Source organism: Pelophylax lessonae (assembly GCF_965119305.1).
Source record: "Pelophylax lessonae genome assembly, chromosome: 11".
NCBI classification, from domain to species: Eukaryota; Metazoa; Chordata; class Amphibia; order Anura; family Ranidae; genus Pelophylax; species Pelophylax lessonae.
Window position 1 is genome coordinate 204920989 of NC_138778.1, and position 10028 is coordinate 204931016.

The 10028-nt window shown below is 49.4% G+C and overlaps 1 long non-coding RNA gene across 2 annotated transcripts in view; it reads left to right on the forward strand.

Moving 5' to 3' along the window:
- Nucleotides 1-10028, forward strand: part of LOC309566389 — a 249249-nt gene extending 239221 nt beyond the window's left edge. For both annotated transcript variants that reach the window (XR_014225870.1, XR_014225871.1), the window contains exon 3: nucleotides 9946-10028. This is a non-coding gene — a long non-coding RNA (uncharacterized lncRNA). The remainder of the gene's footprint in view (nucleotides 1-9945) is intronic.

A 10028-nucleotide genomic window follows, 5' to 3' on the forward strand; every position in this document is an offset into this window, starting at 1 on the left:
GACTAAAGCCGAATGTGAGCAAACCGCCGTCTTCTGGTGATATTTATAAGGGACTTGCTCCTCCTCCTTTCCATCCACAGCCAATCAGCCCTACTGTCCCCACCCACCGCACTACCGACCCCGCCCACTGCTTGACTGACACAGTTGTCTGCTCTGCACCGCAATGTCCCACAGCATGGAGGCTTGTGTAGTGAATGCTGAGGGGGAATCGCATGACTGACAAGGTAAGTGACACATTGCTAGTCCCAACCCCCACCACCTCTGCCTCTTACTGATCCCCCCACACCTCCCACCACACATCTCATCCCTATTCCTCCCCCCCCCCCATCACCTCTACAACCGATAGGAATGAGATCTGTGGTTGGGGGGGGGATCAGTAAAAGGCAGAGGTGGTGGGGGTAGGATGACACCTCCGGTGTCACTAATCCCACCCCCTCACCACCTCCGCTGTCACTAATCCCACCCCCTCACCACCTCCGCTGTCACTAATCCCACCCCCCTCACCACCACCGCTGTCACTAATCCCACCCCCTTACCATCACCGCTGTCACTAATCCCACCCCCTCACCACCACCGCTGTCACTAATCCCACCCCCTTACCACCACCGCTGTCACTAATCCCACCCCCTCACCATCACCACTGTCACTAATCCCACCCCCTCACCACCTCCGCTGTCACTAATCCCACCCCCTCACCACCTCCGCTGTCACTAATCCCACCCCCCTCACCACCACCGCTGTCACTAATCCCACCCCCTTACCATCACCGCTGTCACTAATCCCACCCCCTCACCACCACCGCTGTCACTAATCCCACCCCCTTACCACCACCGCTGTCACTAATCCCACCCCCTCACCATCACCACTGTCACTAATCCCACCCCCTCACCACCACGGCTGTCACTAATCCCACCCCCTCACCACCGCTGTCACTAATCCCACCCCCTCACCACCACCGCTGTCACTAATCCCACCCCCTTACCACCACCGCTGTCACTAATCCCACCCCCTCACCACCTCCGCTGTCACTAATCCCACCCCCTTACCACCACCGCTGTCACTAATCCCACCCCCTTACCACCACCGCTGTCACTAATCCCACCCCCTTACCACCACCGCTGTCACTAATTCCACCCCCTGACCACCTCCGCTGTCACTAATCCCACCCCCCTCACCACCACCGCTGTCACTAATCCCACCCCCCTCACCACCACCGCTGTCACTAATCCCACCCCCTCACCATCACCGCTGTCACTAATCCCACCCCCTCACCACCACCGCTGTCACTAATCCCACCCCCTCACCATCACCGCTGTCACTAATCCCACCCCCCTCACCATCACCGCTGTCACTAATCCCACCCCCTCACCACCACCGCTGTCACTAATCCCACCCCCCTCACCACCACCGCTGTCACTAATCCCACCCCCTCACCATCACCGCTGTCACTAATCCCACCCCCTCACCACCACCGCTGTCACTAATCCCACCCCCCTCACCACCACCGCTGTCACTAATCCCACCCCCCTCACCATCACCGCTGTCACTAATCCCACCCCCTCACCACCACCGCTGTCACTAATCCCACCCCCTCACCACCACCGCTGTCACTAATCCCACCCCCTCACCACCACCGCTGTCACTAATCCCACCCCCTGACCACCATCGCTGTCACTAATCCCACCCTCTCACCACCACCGCTGTCACTGATCCCACCCCCCTCACCACTACCACAGATGTCAATGATCCCACCCCCCTCACCATCACCGCTGCCACTGATCCCATCCCACCACCGCTGCTGCCACTGATCTCATCACTCCCACCACCGCTGCCACTTATCCCATCCCATCACCACTGCTGCCACTGATCCATTTCACCACCACCGCTGCCACTGATCCCACCCCCTCACCACCACCGCTGCCACTGATCCCACCCCCTCACCACCACTGCTGCCACTGATCCCATCCCACCACCACCGCTGCCACTGATCCCATCCCACCACCACCGCTGCCACTGATCCCATCCCACCACCGCTCGCTGCCACTGATCCCATCCCACCACCACCGCTGCCACTGATCCCATCCCACCACCACTGCTGCCACTGATCCCATCCCACCACCACCGCTCGCTGCCACTGATCCCATCCCACCACCGCTCGCTGCCACTGATCCCATCCCACCACCACCGCTGCCACTGATCCCATCCCACCACCACCGCTGCCACTGATCCCATCCCACCACCACCGCTCGCTGCCACTGATCCCATCCCACCACCACCGCTCGCTGCCACTGATCCCATCCCACCACCACCGCTCGCTGCCACTGATCCCATCCCCTACCACCACCACTCATCCCATTCCATCTACCCCACCACTACTGCTGCCACTGATCCCATTCTCCCCAACTGCTGCCACTCATGCCATCCCTTTACCGCTGCCACCCCCCCCCCCCATTACTGCTGCCACTCATCCCATTTCATCCCCCCATCACTACCACAACCGCTGCGACTCATTCCTACCCCATGCTCCAGGGGGCCCATGCCTTACCCCTGTACACCTAGATAAGAGGGGCAGCATATAGAGGAAACAATCTCCCCTCCGCTGCAGGAAGAAAATGTAGGGGATCAGTTCCTCTGTATGCCGCCCCTTCTATCCAGATTTACGGGGTTGACGCATGGGGCTGGGTCGCCCCAGGGATCCAGCGGGGCCCTGAAGGTTCTAGTTACGCCTCTGATATCAACACAGAGAACTGTGTTCCTAAATAGCAGGAATACGGGATCTCTGTGTTGATACCATAGAGAACAACGGTCTGCTGTGTTTACAACAGCAGAACGCTTTTCTCTCTTTACGGGGGAGCGATCGCAGGTGCCCAGCGGCAATCATGGCCGCAGGCCGTGCACCTTGGCTCCCCCCCGCTGTGGAGTGGGCCTACAGGAGCGCTTCCGCGAACTGCCGTACAGGTATGGCGATTTGCAGGAACCTTCCGCCGTATAACTGCGGCGGCTGGTCGGCAAGTGGTTAAGTGGTTAAAAATGTGTGCCAAGGTGACAAGTCCTGCTGGAAAATGAAATCCGCATCTCCATAAAGCTGGTCAGCAGAGGGAAGAGGGTTCTCTAGAATTTCCTAGTAGAGGTCTGCGCTGACTTTGGACTTGATAAAACCCAGTGGACCAACACCAGCAGAAGACATGGCTCCCCAAATCATCACTGACTATGGCAAATTTTGCATTTTATTTGGAAATCAAGGTCCCAGAGTCTGGAGGAGAAGTGGAGAGGCACCAAATACAACTCGCAAGAGGTTCAGTGTGAAGTTTTCAGTCAGTGATGATTTGGGGAGCCATGTCATCTGCTGGTGTTGGTCCACTGTGTTTTTAGGGGATCGCCCCTGGTGTTAACCCCTTCCCTGCCAGTGTCATTAGCACAGTAACAGTGCATATTTTTAGCACTGATTATTGTAGTAATGTCACTGGTACCCTAAAAATGTCAAAAGTGTCCGTTAGGGGTCCGATCTGTCCGCCGCAATGTTGCAGTCCTGCTAAAAATCGCTGATCGCCTCCATTACTAGTAAACAAAAAATATAAAAAAATAAAAATGACATAAATTTATCCCATAGTTTGTAGATGCTATAACTTGAAACAAAATACATATTGGCCTAAAATGATGAAACAATTAGATTTTTATTTTTTTTTTTTTTTTATTGGATGTGTTTTTATAGCAGAAAGTAAAAAATATATTTTTTCTGAATTGTCGTTTTTTTTTTTTTGTTTTGTTTATAGCGCAAAAAATTTAAACCGCAGAGGAGATCAAATACCACCAAAAGAAAGCTTTATTTGTGGGATGAAAAGGCATCAGTTTTATTTGGGTACAGCGTCGCACAACCGCGCAATTGTCAGTTAAAATACCGCAGTGCCGTATCGCAAAAAATGTCCTGGTCATTAAGGGGGCAAATCCTTCCGGTCCAGAAGTGGTTAAGACTCAAGGGACACAGGTGGACCTCTGCCCCCGATCACACCAGTGTGACTTATGCTATTTGACAGTTCAAAATCACATGACAAGTCGCACCCCATTGCCGGCAATGGAACAATTTAGAGGCGGGTCTTTTGAAACCTGCGCTGCGCCGCGGCGGCCATCTTTAGTATCGGCATCTTTAACCTATTTTTGGCCGAAATGGAATAAGCCCATTTTCGGCCGAAATTTCGGTGCATCACTAATTTTTATGTAATGTGAAAGATAATGTTACGCTGAGTAAATAGATACCCAACATGTCATGCTTCAAAATTTTGCACGCTCGTGGAATTGCGTCAAACATTGGTACCCTAAAAATCCCTATAGGGGACACTTTAAAAATTTCTACAGGTTACCAGCTTAGAGTTACAAGGGAAGTCTAGGGCTCAAATTATTGCTCTTGCTGTGATGGTTTGAACACCGTTTACATGTGGGTGCGACTTGTGTATGCGTTCGCTTCTGCGTGTGAGATAACGGGGACGGGGCACTTTAATGTTTTTTTTTTTTTTTTTTATATTTTCCCCTATTTATTTTTGCTTTTTTTTTTAAACTGTCCTTTTAAGAAAAATGTTCTTATCACTTTTGTTCCTATTACAATGAATGTAAATATCCCTTGTAATAGAAATAAGCATGACAGGACCTCTTTCATGTGAGATCAGGGGTCAAAAAGACCTCAGATCTCACATCTACACTAAAAAAAAAAATATTTTTTTTTTATAATGAAAAACAATGGGATCTTTAAAGCCTTTGCTAGGAAGCGACGTACGTAAGACGTTGCTCCGGTCCTCCAAGGCCATAGAGTCGAGTGAGGGCCATCTTGCCCTCGTTCGAATTGCTGCCTGAGAGGACAGCGGACCGGATCGTTTTCCCCGCTACCGACGACTCCGGTAAGCTGGGAAAATGACAGGGAAGCGGCGGGGGTGCTCTCCGCCGCCCATAAAAGTGATCCAGCGGCGAATCCGCCAACAGGACAACCCTTATGTTAAAGCGGACGCCACCATTCAAAAAAAAAAATACCAGGGTTATGGCTGCTATTTGCTAAGTACAGACGTAAATAAACAGTTGGCGGTCCATAAGTGGTTAAGAGCTTATTCACACTTGATTTGGTCTCTGAAGAGTGATCTGCGTTCGAATCTCTCTTCAGACAGCACTGGACAGGCAGTGAGGAAGTGTTGTATCGCCTCCTTAAAACCCATTTAATCCCTTGAACCCCAATCTAGCATGCCATATGCGATTGCGGGGTGCTTGCAGAATGGACCCATTAGTTATTCCCACTTTCAACGTAGTTGGTGAAAGTTGAAAATAACTAAATCCCATCCTTGGTGTCAGTGGGATTAACTGAATCCTACCTTTGGTGTCAGTGAGGCTGAATAAATCTCGTTGTTGGTGTCAGTGGGATAAATAAATCCTGCCTTTGGTGTCAGTGAGGTTAAATGAATCCCACCTTTGGTGTCAGTAGGGTTAAATAAATCCCATTGTTGGTGTCAATGGGGTTAAATAAATAAACAAATCATCATTTATTAGTCAATTTCTCTCAGTTTAGAGAGATTTCTTCTCACTTCTGTTGTGCTTCTGGCACAGGAAGTGAAGGAAAGTCTCATCAGGACAAATCAAATAACTGGTTTGAACCATTCCTAAAGCTAGGGTGCTACCTGTGCATTTTTTAGCACATGTCCAGAAGAACAGAAATGCACACAGGGTAGGACTGGGCCAGGGGACAGGGGGGCAATTGCCCCCCGGGCTGCTCTAATGCATCATAAAAAGGCTGCACCGCTTCTGCCACAGACATGCCTAAAGGATTCTTGTTGAAGAGAAGTAAAAAGTCCCCCCTGCTGACCTACTGAGTGCGGGATGAAGACAAGGACAGAGCGCAGGCCTCCCCCCCCCCCCATCACGGATGGTGTAAACTATATCTGAGCAGAGGCCGGTTCCATACACCACTGGAGACTCTCCTTCTCCAGGCAGCCCCGTCCGAGCTTTCCCAGCTCCCCCCAATCAGCCTCCGCTGGCCAGAATGGGAACCCGGATTCTGCTGGTGGGTAGAGAGTACCTGGAGTGGAGCTTCAGCATGGAATGGGGGTCGGGAGGAGGCCGGGAAGAGGGAGAGTGGGGGGGGGACGGGTTGCTGCACCATGGGCCTCTGGTTTGTACTTGGGCCAAAAGTTGCCAGTCTGCCCCTGCATGCATGGCAATCGTTTTTACATGATTTTCTATGGATTCAAGTTTCCTGCAGTGCATTTATGGAAGAGGTCAGGGATGTTTTTTCATGCGATTTTGGCCCCCAGGACCTTAAAGGGAGCACATAAAAAACACATGTACATGACATTTTTTGGTGTGGTTTTGTGTTTAAAGCGGAGTACCACCCTAAAAAACTATTTTTCCACGTCTGCTAGCTTAGATGAACCTGAAAAGGAATTGGATAATTAAAATTTTTTTTTGTTTCACTTACCTTGTTTTTAATGAAAATATACTTACCTTCCTTCCTCTTCCTCCCTCTGCGGCCGCGGCCCATGATGTCACTTCCTCCTTGCATTGACTCCTGGGAGATGAGCATCATCAATCCCAGGAGTCAATACGCCTGCACCGGAGTCACTCGTCACTTCCAGTGCAGGCGCGTCATTCCCTGCTGAACAGCTTCTGGGCATGCCCAGAAGCTGTTCAGGGATGACGTGCCTGCACCGGGAGTGACGAGTAGGGAATTCTGGGACTCCGACATCACCGAAGAGGACACGCTCCGGCTTCAGCTGCCCACACCTGAGATGGCAGCGCTGGACAAGACATTTTCAAAGTAAGGGTTTCTTCTTACAGGTAAGTGAAACAGGGGACAGTTCAGAGGATATCGTTGCTTAAATGCACTAGCCCTGACAGTCCCGGGGGTATTTTTAACCTTTAGAATTTTTTTTAAAGGAAAAGGAATTGGCAGCACTCCAGGTTGAGTCAAAATCCAGATTTATTGACTGGACATCCAAATATGACAATTGTGACAAGGTAGACGCGTTTCACACACTGACTGTGTGCTTAATCATTACCAAATTTTTTAGCCCGGAACTTTGCTTTAACAACCAATCTCCTCCTCCTATAAAAAAAAAAAAAAAAACAGGCTACAAAAATGAAATCACCGCAGAGGTGATCAAATACCACCAAAAGAAAGCTCTATTTGTGGGGGGGAAGGCATCTATTGTATTTGGGTACAGCGTCGCACGAGCGCGGAATTGTCCGTTAAAGTAACGCAGTGCCGAATCACAAAAACATGGTCTGGTCACTAAGGGGGTAAAACCTTCTGGAGCTGAAAAGGTTAAATCGATCCCCCGCTGAGCAGAACGGCTCCGTCGGCGGATGCGGGCCATGTGAAAGGACCCTTACAAGCAATCATTTTTACTCAATGAAATTAATTAATTCAGTGTGCATTGTGATTAGCTGTGATTAGTCACAGCTAATCACATGGTACAGGTGTGCTGTGGTTGGCCCAGTCGGTGCCATGTGATAACTGTGACCAATCACAGCTAGCAACAAAATTGTACACAATGAATGGCATAAATCAAGGGCATCCATTGCTTACAATGGTCATGTGATCTGCTGTGATTGGTCACAGCAATCACATCATATCGGTAGCGGTCCGCTGGACACAGCCGGTAAAAGATCGCGCAGAGCGAGGTTGGTCCCAGGAGATCGTCATATGATGTTCACCTGGAAAGACAAATGTCCCACCCAGCCGTCATTTGTCTATAGTGCAGGAACTGGGTAATTTAAATACATGCATTGTATTAATAGCTTGTTGAATGGTTTCACTTGGCGGAGAGACCGAGAGTCATCCTTGTCTGCTTCACTGCACAGGTCAGAGCCCAAAATACTACAGACACAGCTCTGTATATATTTTGCATGTGTCCGGGGGGGGGGGGGGGCAGTGCCGGGGATGCTCTGTGTCCCCACTGAGGAGACTTTTCTGTCAGTAAATGTGCTCTGTGACCCCACTGAGGAGACTTCTGTCAGTAAATGTGCTCTGTGACCCTGCTGAGGAGACATTAGTCAGTAATCGAGCTCTGTGACCCCACTGAGGACTCTTTTCTGTCAGTAAACATGCTCTGACTGTGACCCCACTGAGGAGAATTTTCTGTCAGTAAATGTGTTTGGTGATCCCACTGAGGAGACTTTTCTGTCAGTAAATGTGCTCTGTAACCCCGCTGAGGAGACTTTTCTGTCAGTAAATGTGCTCTGTAACCCCGCTGAGGAGACTTTTCTGTCAGTAAATGTGCTTTATGACCCAACTGAGGAAACATTTCTGCCATAAATGTGCTCTGTGACCCCGCTGAGGAGACATTAGTAAATGAGCTCTGTGACCCCGCTAAGGAGACTTTTCTGGCAGTAAATGTGCTCTTTGACCCCACTGAGGAGACATTAGTCAGTAAATCTGCTCTATGATCCCGCTGAGGAGACTTTTCTATCAGTAAGTGTGCTCTGTGACCCCGCTGAGGAGACATTAGTCAGTAAATGTGCTCTGTGACCCCACTGAGGAGGCTTTATAGGCCATGAATTTGGTCTGTGACCTCGCTCCGCTGAGGAGACTTTTCTGTCAGTAAGTGTGCTCTGTAACCCCCGCTGAGGAGACTTTTCTGTCAATAAATGTGGTCAGTGACCCCGCTGAGGAGACATTAGTAAATGAGCTCTGTGACCCCGCTGAGGAGACTTTTCTGTGAGGAAATGTGCTCTGTGACCCCACTGAGGAGACTTTTCTGTCAGGAAATGTGCTGTGACCCCGCTAAGGAGACTTTTCTGGCAGTAAATGTGCTCTTTGACCCCACTGAGGAGACATTAGTCAGTAAATCTGCTCTATGATCCCGCTGAGGAGACTTTTCTATCAGTAAGTGTGCTCTGTGACCCCGCTGAGGAGACATTAGTCAGTAAATGTGCTCTGTGACCCAACTGAGAAGGCTTTATAGGCCACAAATTTGGTCTGTGACCCCGCTGAAGAGACTTTTCTGCTGAGAAGAACAAAATAGACCATGCCAAACATAAGTAAATATGCTAGTGGTCTAGAACATATAGTTTGTCTCAGATAGTAGGAGATCGAACAAATCGTAGTTCATATAGATATCCCGACATGTTTCGAAATCTGAGATGATTTCTTCTTCAGGGGAAGATCAGAGCAAAAATATTCTTCTACAAAAGCAATATACATGTATTAGTATTGTACATAAAGGCGTGTAAAGGCAGGCATCCCAATATTTTTGATAATATGGTGTATGTGCTCAGAGACTGCGAGAAGGAGTTTCCTGTCAGTAAATGTGGGGACACTTGTCAGGTGGGGGCAATGTTCATGGACCGGGCCTGCCCCCCAGCACTACACTGATTACAGATCACTAGATTGAAGTCAGCTTTTGTGAGGAGAGCAGAATTCTGGGTACACAGGACCTCACAGGGTGGGGGGGGGGAGAGATTATTTACTAAACAGACCTCTTCCCCTGGGGAAGACAATGACCAGAAAATCTTCTTTTTTTTTCTTTTGCAGATTTGTATTTCCTTTTCTATACAATGGTGAGGGATGTCAGGATTCCAATGCTGTGTCCAGAAAGGGAGGGACAGTCTCCTCCATACAGACATGGACAGTAGTAAAAACCTGATGGAGGTCTAACCCCTCACTATTGTATCTGAAACAAATAAAAAGGTCTATCAATATTGAAGATATAAGAACCAACCCAAATAACTTCTTCTCTATTGAGGCCCAGTAAGCCAAGGACTGTTCTACCTTCTAGGCTCCAGAACAATCTGTGCACTGTGGAGTCCCCTTCCTTTCAAGGACCAAAAGGTGAATATGTGTGTAGTAACCACACCAGGAACCTTCTCATTAGTCTTAGTGTTGTGGAATGATCTTATATTCAGTTCTTGTACTTCACAACTTATCTAGAATCTTCTGCCCATACACTGTGCATTCTCCTTCTCTTCCAGGGTTAGATCATCTTAAGTACAGCGAGGCTTCAACCATCATGGCTTCCATTCCATCTAGTTGTTCAATCATTGCAACCCACAGG